General features: G+C 52.8%; 1 long non-coding RNA gene across 1 annotated transcript; it reads right to left on the reverse strand.

Moving 5' to 3' along the window:
- Positions 1-2424: 2424 nt before the first annotated feature.
- LOC135974674 (uncharacterized) lies at positions 2425-7856 on the reverse strand. The gene is made up of 3 exons (XR_010591798.1): positions 7719-7856; positions 3350-3593; positions 2425-2913 (listed from the first exon to the last, which is right to left on the reverse strand). It is a non-coding gene; the product is annotated as an uncharacterized LOC135974674 (long non-coding RNA).
- Positions 7857-10551: the final 2695 nt, after the last annotated feature.

Consider the following 10551-nt stretch of genomic DNA (forward strand, 5'->3'; position numbering starts at 1 on the left):
TGGTCTTTTGCAGGATTTATTTAAAAAACTGTATGTCTGAAGATCCAAGCATTTAAGGATGAAGATGAATACTCAGATTGTGCATCTAAAAATCTATGCCAGGATTTTTGAGAGATATGATTTTATAATCTTCAGCAACACACTAATAAAATATTTTAAAGCAAATTTTAAACTAAGATCCTGTAGACTAACGTGTTCTGAGTAAAAATTTTACTAAAGTGAATGTTTAAAATTAAATATACCTGAGTTAAGAGGGAAGGTACTGTACATGTGGGGTCAGGCTTGGGTTATGAGGGATTACAGGTATCGGTTGCAAGGGTGAAGAGGTACATACATATCACATAACCAGCATAGACCCAGATTGGGGTGCAAGAGTTTTTAAAGTGTCAGTGGATAAGTGGGCTCGGGTACGCCTCCCGTGGAATGAATAAAGAGTCCAAGTCAGTATCGGTGTAGCGGATAAGTACATGGGTTGGGTGCATCGGACTGTATATCCCTGGGGGTTGGCAAATGCCTGTGAAATGGCTTCATCACCACTTGAATGGCTCTTTCACAGTTTCAGGGTTGTGCTAATAGGTCTGGCGGCTGGAGGCCTTTTCACTTTTAAGTATCGGATCCCCTCGGGAGGAAGAGTCACCAGGCTGCAGCAGCCACCTGTGGTGGAGCCGGTGGGAAGGGTCAGAACAGGGATAGGAAGAGGTGGGAGGGAAGACACTAAGACCCATTGGTGCCCCAAATTTTCGGGTGCATATGCTGCGTATGCCTGAGGACAGCCCTGGGAGGGATAGATACTGTGGGGAGAAGAATAGAGGGACAGATATAGTCGAGGGAAGGATGGATGGATGCATAGAGGGAAGGATGGGTGGACGGATACTGCACAGGGGTGGATAGATAACAGAGGGAGGGTGGATGGATTGGATGAGCTAGATGGGGATGTAAGGGGATGGCTAGATATGGCTGTGGGGATGGGGAGGGAAGGACAAATGGACCTGGGGGAGTAGACAGACCGACCCCCAGGCGAGCACGCCAGGATTTGCTGACTTACCTGCTGCCCAGGTGGGGATGAGGAGGACAATGCAGAGGACGGGGCTCAGGGCTGGCAGCTGCTCCATGGTCCCCGCTGTCTTGGGCGGCTTTGCGCAGGGCTTTCACCCTCTCCCCTGGTTCTTGTCACGCAGACAGAAAGCAGAAGACCAGAAGTCCGAAGCGCGGACAATGCGATGTTTACTGGGGTTAGTTTCCAAGCAAGAATATTCTGAAGCCCTTCACACCAGTCGGGCTTATCTCTATACGCCGGTAGAGTCTGTTCCGCCGCGTCCACCTTCTCAGCTCCGACGCTGTGGAGCGTTTACCCCCGTCCCCCTTCCTGGCTCCGATGCTGCAGAGCCTTGCCTGTGTCCCTGTTCCCTATTCCCGTTAGCAAGCACGATGCCAATTTCCCTTCTCCCCACTTCCTGTTTGACCCCAGTTTATATAGTAATATTCTCAGCTATACCCTAACCAATCATTTTACTGAAATTTACCTAACCAATCCTAACATATTGTAACATAATTCTCTAAGCAATTATATCCCACTCCCCTAATTAACTGACACCTAGCAAAATTAATTATACAGCAGACAATTAGAGACCCAGACAGATTAACAATAGAAAAGTGGGGGCCATAAAGATAAAGCGGTACAGAAATGAGGGTTTTACAACCACAACCATTGATCAGTGAGTTCTTGCCAGACAGGAGGCTATCAGACTAAGTTTTCCTTAACCATCTGAAGATCTGTTTCTTTCTGTGGTGGTGATGGGGACTATCAGGACAGGATTGTCTTCCTAACAGCCCAATAGCACTTCATTTCAATGTGACGGGTTTGGGATGTGAGGACGGGACCGGTCGCTTCCCAGTTTATGGCTTCCCCTGCTGCTTAGCCGAAGGCCTCAGCCTAAGAACCAGGCCTCAGACGCTCCTAGTGAGACAAGGCCCAGTCACAGGCAGGCTGGGATTTTGATTCTTTGTTTTCATACCCCTGTAACTAGCTAAGTGATAAAAATACACCGACGTTCTTAAAGCCTAGACCTGTGCAGGCAGCCTGAATATCTCTATTCCAACACAGCTCAGCTCAGCCTCTGCATCCCCCGGAAGCATCAACCTCCGAGGGCCGGTGGAAACGTTTGTGGTCAGCACCTCTGAGATGGGCCGGATAAGGGGGGGAGGAGAGTTAGGTGTTTGTCTGTGCTATTAAAGGTGACAGGGGCCTGTGTACGTGTCTGTGAGCATGTGCGCCCCCTGCTGGCATGGATCAGCCCCGCTCCTCCGTGTGTCCTGGACCCCAGACCGCCCACAGCTGCGGGGGATTCCCCTTCACTCAGAGCTGGGGTGGCCTGTGAATTGGGAACAGGGGGAATGGGGTCCCCCCACCTCCCCATAGCTCCCCATCAGCCCTGGGATGTAGCAGAAGGACAGCTGGCCTGTCTGTAAGGTAGACGGGTTTGGCCCCGTGTGCTTTATTGGGGGGAGGTGGATGGAAGAGGGTGGAACAGGGCAGGATGGATGGATCGATCCATCCTCAGTGCCTTTGCTCTGTCTGTCAGCAATTCATCCCGTCCATCTGTCTGCGGAGAAGGCCTGTCTCCATCCGTCCACCCATTGCTCTGTTCATCCATCCGTCATTGTCCATCTGTCTGCGGAGAAGGCCCCGTCTGCATCCGTCCACCCATGACTCCATCCATCCATCGCTCTGTGGTAGGGCCCTCCATCCACCTGTCTACCCATCACTCTGTCCATCTGTCTGTGGTAGGGATCTCTATCCAGCTAGCCAGCCACCGCTCGGTGCATCTGTATGCGGAGAAGGTCTTCCCCCCATCCGCCCATCCATCCATCTGTCTGTGGTAGGGCCCTCTGTCCGTCCGTCCATCCATCCGTCTGTAATACACTCTCTATTTGTTAATAGCTCTGTCCCCCCCCCGTAATACGCTCTCTCTCTTCCTCCCACACATCCCATTTCCCTTTGCACCCTCGCCACCTCCAGCTCTCTCCGAGCACCGATCTCCACCCTGACAGTGGAAACCCCCCAGTGATCCTGTCACCGACACGTAGCTCCCGGCTGCCCCTGGGATAGCCGATCTCCTCCAGCGGTCCCTGGAGCCAGCAGCTTTCTCTGGGATGCACTGGGGGATGATTTCGGGGCAGTGAGAGGGGGCTGGGACCCACGGAGCTATAAGGACACCATCACCACCGGGGCACCCCAGCCCCACAGCCAGTGGCTGCGTCAGAGAGGCCAAGAGCCCAGGGGATACAGAAATGAGCCCGTCCTGCTGCTGAACTCAACACCCCTGGTCACTTTTGCTTTCACACCCACCTGTGCACAGGCCCAGTGACCTCCTGGCTGCAGGCGCCTCCCCCTCGCCAGCCACAAGAGTTTCCATTGCGCGCCCGGCGCTGCTCACTCCGGAGCAGCCGTTACTTGCCGTCCCTGGGACCCATCTGCTCGACAGTCCCGGTCTGTGACTCCTGGGGCGGCTCCCAGCCCGCGGAGAGCATGGGGTGGCTGCCGGCCCCTAGCATCATCTGCTTCATCGTCTTCCTCGTCCCCTCCATAGCAGCTGGTGAGACAAGCTCAGATTTATGGGGTGGATGGAGAGAGAACCCAGGAGTCCTGGCTCCGAGCCCTCCCTGCTCTAGCCCACTAGACCCCCACTTCCCTCCCAGAGCTGGGGAGGAGAACCCAGGAGTCCTGGCTCCTAGCCCCCACCTGCTCCAACCCACCCACCCCCACTCCCCTCCCATATGGGTATGGAGAGATGGTCTCAGAATACATAGACAGCTGAGGATGGCTAGATGGATGGATGGAAAGGGAGCGAGATGGAGGGGGGTGTTTGGGGATGGATGGATAACTAGAGAGATGGAGGGAGTGTTTGAGGGTGGATGGATGGATAGGGAAAGAGGTGGATGGGGATGGATGGATAGATAGGGGAATACGTGCAGGGATTGTACAGGGATGGGATATGGTTTATTCTAGAGGACTGTCTGGTCTACCCATCGTTAAGGTTTAGACCAGCTTTCTCTTTAAAGCTTGACTCTCCTAAGTGCCCTAAAGTCCACCCGGTTACTTACATTGCCTTGAAATGTGGTGTGCTTCCCAGGGCTGCAGGCTGGGATTCGTGGGTAGCGGAGTGTGGAGGGGAATGGATGGTGCAGGTTAGCAGTGGATGCATAGATAGATGGACAGAACTGAGCATGGATGGAGGGAGGGACAAATAATTGAGGACAGAGGGATGGACAAAGCTGAGGGTGGATGGATGGAGGGAGAGATGGATGGAGCTGAAGACAGATGGATGGATGGACGGAGCTGAGGGTGGATGGATGGCTAGGTGGAGTTGAGGACAGACAGATGGGCGGATGGTTGGATGGATGGACAGGTGGACGGACGGAGATAAGGACAGATGGGTGGATGGATGAGAGAGCTGAGGATGAATGGATGGTTGGACGGACAGGGCTGAGAATGGGTGGGTGAGTGGATGGACAGACGAATAGATGGATCTGAGGATGGCTGGATGGGGCAGGCGATATACAAGTGGATGGATGGCAGACAAACAGAGCTGAGGATGGATGGATGGACAGAGCCGATGGTGGATGGATGGAAAGTGCTGAGGACAGACGGGTCTCGGGCTGGGTAAAGTGATCGAGCGATAGATGCTAGACAGACAGGCTCTGCTGCGGGAAGGTGAGGGGGACGGATAGACGGACGCAGCCAGCACCCCGTGACAGCAGCGCAGTCCCTGCCCTGTGTCTGTCACATGGCTCATTCTCCCTCCAGGTCTCGGGGTTCAGCAGCTGCCCCCCACGGCGAGCGTCCCGGCCGGGGGCAACGTCACCCTGAGCTGCACCTTCCACAGCCGCAACCAGACCGGGACAAAAGTCACCTGGGCCAGGGGCTCCCGGGAGGCCGTCGTGCTGGACCCCGCCCACCCCTTCTACCAGGGGCGGCTGGCCGAGAGCCAGCGGGACCAGCAGGGCCAGGCGGAGGCTACGGTGACCCTGTCAGAGCTGATGGAGAGGGACTCGGGTCTCTACTGCTGCTACATCACCTACCCACAGGGCGAGCAGGGGAAGGGCACCGGGACCACCCTGATTGTGATGGGCAGAGGTGACTTGGGGGGCTTGGGACTTGGGGCCTTTCCCTCTAGGGGGCATCAGCTCCAATCCGGCCCAGGGCATGGACTGGCTGGTTCAGGGGGGCGGGGAATGGGACATGGGGCTTTTCCCCACTAGGGGATGCCAGCTCTGATCTGACCGAGGACGGGGGACTGGCTAACTCAGTGGGGCAGGGAATGGGGCACAGGGCCTGTCCCCTCTAGGGAGCATTGGCTCCAATCCGGCCCCAAGGCGGGGGACAGGCTGGCTCAGGGAGCGGGGAATGGGACATGGGGCTGGCTGCAATCTGGAGTGGAGATCAGGAATATCTGAGCAACGATCATGCTGTGGGGGGTGTCAGGTTTATATTAAACAATCTCCCGGCTGATTCGAGGCGGCTTTTCTGACGAGTTATCGCTGGCTGCAGCTCTGGTCTGTCTCACATCATACGAACGCGGCCGTAAAGGGTCAGACCAAAGGTCCATCTAGCCCAGTATCCTGTCTGACGACAGTGGCCAATGCCAGGTGCCCCAGAGGGAGTGAACCTAACAGGTAATGATCAAGTGATCTCTCTCCTGCCATCCATCTCCATCCTCTGACAGACAGAGGCTAGAGACACCATCCTGGCTAATAGCCATTAATGGACTTAACCTCCATGAATTTATCCAGTTCTCTTTTAAAGGCTGTTATAGTCCTAGCCTTCATAACCTCCTCAGGTAAGGAGTTCCACAAGTTGACTGTGCGCTGCGTGAAGAAGAACTTCCTTTTATTTGTTTTAAACCTGCTGCCCATTAATTTCATTTGGTGACCCCTAGTTCTTGTATTATGGGAATAAGTAAATAACTTTTCCTTATCCACTTTCTCCACATCACTCATGATTTTATATACCTCTCTCATATCCCCCCTTAGTCTCCTCTTTTCCAAGCTGAAGAATCCTAGCCTCTTTAAACTCTCCTCGTATGGGACCCGTTCCAAACTCCTCATCATTTTAGTTGCCCTTTTCTGAACCTTTTCTAGTGCCAGTATATCTTTTTTGAGATGAGGAGACCCCATCGGTACGCACTATTCGAGATGTGGGCGTACCATCGATTTATATAAGGGCAATAATATATTCTCCGTCTTATTCTCTATTCCCTTTTTAATGATTCCTAACATCCTGTTTGCTTTTTTGACTGCCTCTGCACACTGCATGGACATCTTCAGAGAACTATCCACGATGACTCCAAGATCTTTTTCCTGACTTGTTGTAGCTTAATTAGCCCCCATCATATTGTATGTATAGTTGGGGTTATTTTTTCCAATGTGCATTACTTTACATTTATCCACATTAAATTTCATTTGCCATTTTGTTGCCCAATCACTTAGTTTTGTGAGATCTTTTTGAAGTTCTTCCCAGTCTGCTTTGGTCTTAACTATCTTGAGCAGTTTAGTATCATCTGCAAACTTTGCCACCTCACTGTCTACCCCTTTCTCCAGATCATTTATGACATCCTGTTAGCACCTCGGGGGGAGAGAGGTGATTAGAAACTCAGACCCCCACTTCTCCCAAGAGCCACGAGGTGCCAGAGACGTCTCTCTTTCTGTTCTGTAGCTATTGTCCCGGGTTGGCTCTGAGCCCTTTGGCCTGCTGCAGGTGAGGTTATGATCCGGCCCCAGTGACTCACTGTGGGAAGATCAGACTCATATTGGCACCTGCGAAGGGGTTTGCAATAGGCGCCAGTGGAGACTGGGGAAGTTTTCTTGAAGTGTTTGTTGAAGAGGAAGTTGGTTGCTTAATGCAAGGATGAGTAATGGGCACACAACCCCAGAGCCAGAAACACAGAGAAGCACACACAAGTCCAGAAATCAGCCACCCACAGCCCCATAGACACGCAGCCGCTGACCCAGAGAGAGATCAGAATGGCCCCGTGACCCACACGGCCCCACCACGCTCTCTGCTGCACCAGTCACTTGAGATTCTCTCCCATTGGTCCCATGTATGAATGGAGGTTGCCGGCCATTAGCCCAGACCCCAGGAGGGCAACAGGCCACTAACACGCTGCACCAACCTAACCGGACCCGCCTCTGTGGCCTCTATTTGGGAGCAACTCCACAGACGTAACTGGGGTCACTCCAGAGTCACTCAGATCAGAATCCGGACTGACTCCATTGAGGTCAGTGGGCTCACTCTGGATTCACACCAGAATTACTGAGATCAGAATACAGCCCTCATTCCTTTGGCATCAGTGGGGTCAGTCCAGATTTACATCGGACTCACAGAGATCAGAATCCACCCCTGACTCTGCTGACATCTGTGGGGTCACTCTGGATTCACACTGGAGTCATGGAGACCAGAATCCAGTCTGGACTCCATTCACTTTGGGAGCTCTGAGATCAGAATCCAGCCCTGACTCCATTAGCATGAGCGGAGTCACTCTGCATTCACACTGGTACGGTACCAATGAGATAAGAATCCAGTTCCACAACGAAATACACCAGAAATGGCTTCCTATGGCTCTTTCCAGGAATGATTCTTGCCACTGGAAACATTAACATCCTTCCTTTTATTTAGACGATAGAAAGGAATCGAAGCGGTATACCAGCACAGAACTCACCATCTACAGAGCCACGATTGCTCTGGCAGGCGTCAGCATCATCATCTTAGTTACCGCCCTCCTGCTGCGCAGACGCCCAGGTATTTACTCCTCCTTCCGCGCTCACTCCGTCTGCCCGTTCTTCCGGCGTTCAAAATGCACTTCTCTTCCGTCCTACTGGTGCAAGGGGGAACGGGAGCCTCCAATCTACATTCTCCAGTCCTCTGTTTAGTTCGTACACCTCCAGTCATCTCTTCCAACAGTAACCCATGCCTCCTTCTTTCCTCCCCAGCAGCCTCCCCAGACACCCAACAGCAGCAGCCGGCAAAGGTGAGACCATTAAATTTGGAGCCTGAGTTTAACTGGGTGGTGGTGTCAGTTTCAAGACAGTGCTGACGCGCGGTCCATGTGACTCTGGTAGAAACCTGAGCAACGGAACACGGGAGAGGGTTGGGGTACTTTAGCCCTTAAATATTACAGTAACGGAAGCTGCAAAAGTACCAGATTATCTATCATCTAGACCAGTGGTTTTCAACACCGAGGGCTTCAGTGGGTGCATCGATTCATCTAGATATTTGCATAGGTTTACAACAGGCTACATAAAAAGCACCAACTAAGGCCGTAGAAACTAAAATTTCATACAAACAGTGACTTGTTTATACTGCTCCATACACTCTACACTGAAATGTAACTACAATATTTATATTCCAATTGATTTATTTTAGAATTATATGGTAAAAATGAGAAAGGCAGCAATTTTTCAGTAACAGAGTGGCTGTGACACTTTTGTATTTTGATGTCTGATTTTGTAAACTAGTAGTTTTTAAGTGAGGTGAAACTTGGGGAATGCGAGACAAATCAGACTCCTGAAAGGGGTACAGTAGTCTGGAAAGGTTGAGAACCACTGATCTAGACAGGCAGACGTGCACATGGGGATTGGCAGACATGTACGTACAGATCAGCGTGCACAAAGATAGGTGAATAGGTCGAATCTCAACTCGCAGTCCCTCTGCTATTCCAGCCCTGGGCTCCCTTCTCCGCACACAGTTCTGCCGACCTGTATCCGCTTGGGGGGTCCCTCTGGGGGCTGAGTCACACCGGCGTGGGGCTATGTGTGCTGGGGACAATAGCACACGCAGATCCTCCAACACACAGCCAGGGTCTCCATTTTACCCACTTCCCCCTTAAATGCACTCACGGGGCTGGAAAGACGGCAGCGGGAGATGGAGGCCGGGTGACTTGATTTGTGTCTTCAACAGGGGCACAGCAGAGCTGGTGGTAACGCGAGTGAGGATCTGCACTACGCCGAGATCACGTTCAAGTCTCCGGCTCGCACAGAATACGCCTCCATCCAGACCCAGCGGCTCTGAAGAGTCAGATCTGACTGTGCAGCAAAGGGAGACGCAAGGAACGGCAGGAGATCCCTTCATCACACAACCTTGGAGGCATCTCCCAGGGTTAGTGTTAGCTTAGTCCACGGGCTGGGCCTTTTGCTTCAGGACAGTTACTTACAGATGACTGTGGTGATAGATGTGTGAGGCTGTGGGCCAGATCCCCAGCTGGTGTCAATCGGCCGTTGCTCTGGGGGGTTGATGGGGCTAGATCCCCAGCTGGTGTGAATTCGTGTCACTCCTCTCAGCAGGAGGGGAGGTACAGTTCAGCCCAGGAGCCTGGCCCACAGAAAAGGAGGCATCCAAACTTCAAAGTGGTGCCCCATGGGAGTTGTAACTCAGGTACCACATTCTCTATGGGGCAGGCTCCTTGGAAGAACTACGTCTCCCATGGTGCACCACGTTCTCCTCTCGATGAGGGGAGGGCGTTATAGGAGTCCCTAGCAGTGATGCATCATAGGAGATACCGTCTGGCCCAAAGAGAACGAGGCTCTGGAGTGACAACCCCTACACGGCCCTGCTCTGAATCAAAACTGTTCGGTTTTTGAGATTTCGCCACAACACTGAAATTCTCCACAGAAAATAATCACTGTGCGCGTAAAATCTATTTGCTGAAATTTTCAGTGCAGCGAGGGGGAGGAGGGAGAGCAGGTTTTACGCATGCGCATTGAGGAGTAAACCCTTTGAGAGGGATGGGCTAGACGCATGCGCACTGGAACGCCATGAAATCGAACGAGTGGGCGCACGTGCGGCCGACTGGGGAGGGAACCGAAACTGAAAGCAGACACATGCGCACCACCCGTGCCCCGACCTAGGGGTTAGCACAGCGCATGCGTGCGTATCCCGCCCCCAACTACCCCGCTCTCGCCCCCTAACGGCCACTGACTGGCAGCGCGAGGCGCCTGTTCCCGCCACCTTCTCCAGTTGCTCCGCCAGTTTAACTAATTTGCATATTTCCCAGCATGCCGTTCCCCCTCAAACCCCGCCGAATAGCGTCTTTTTACCCCATTTTAGTGACAGAATTCACCCCCGAAACATAGTAAACTGCCAATCACTGTGTGATGTTAACCAAATTTCACTTCAGGAAATAGCACTAGTTTATCTCACCCTAACCTCGAAATATAGTTGAAATATACCTAACAATTAACGGCTAATTAACATATTCATAATTAGTCTTTAGGGGACTAGTTAGTTTACTAGTAGGACACGTTTGGTGCTAATTAACATTCTGTCGGCGGATGAGCAAAGCGGGCGCCATAGAGTACAGCAGAGCCAGCAACTGGTGCTGCCCCCCAGTGCCGAGGGGGCGGGGGTGGGGAAATGCCCTAGTGCAAAGGGGGCGGGGGAAATGCCCTAGTGCAAAGGGGGCAGGGAACTGCCCTGCCTAGTGGGAGGGGGGAGGTGGACCCTCCAGTGCTGAGCGATCAGCACCCCCAATGGAAAGGGGGCGGGGAAGCTGCCCC

This window comes from Chrysemys picta, chromosome 12 (genome assembly GCF_011386835.1).
Source record: "Chrysemys picta bellii isolate R12L10 chromosome 12, ASM1138683v2, whole genome shotgun sequence".
Taxonomy (NCBI): Eukaryota; Metazoa; Chordata; order Testudines; family Emydidae; genus Chrysemys; species Chrysemys picta.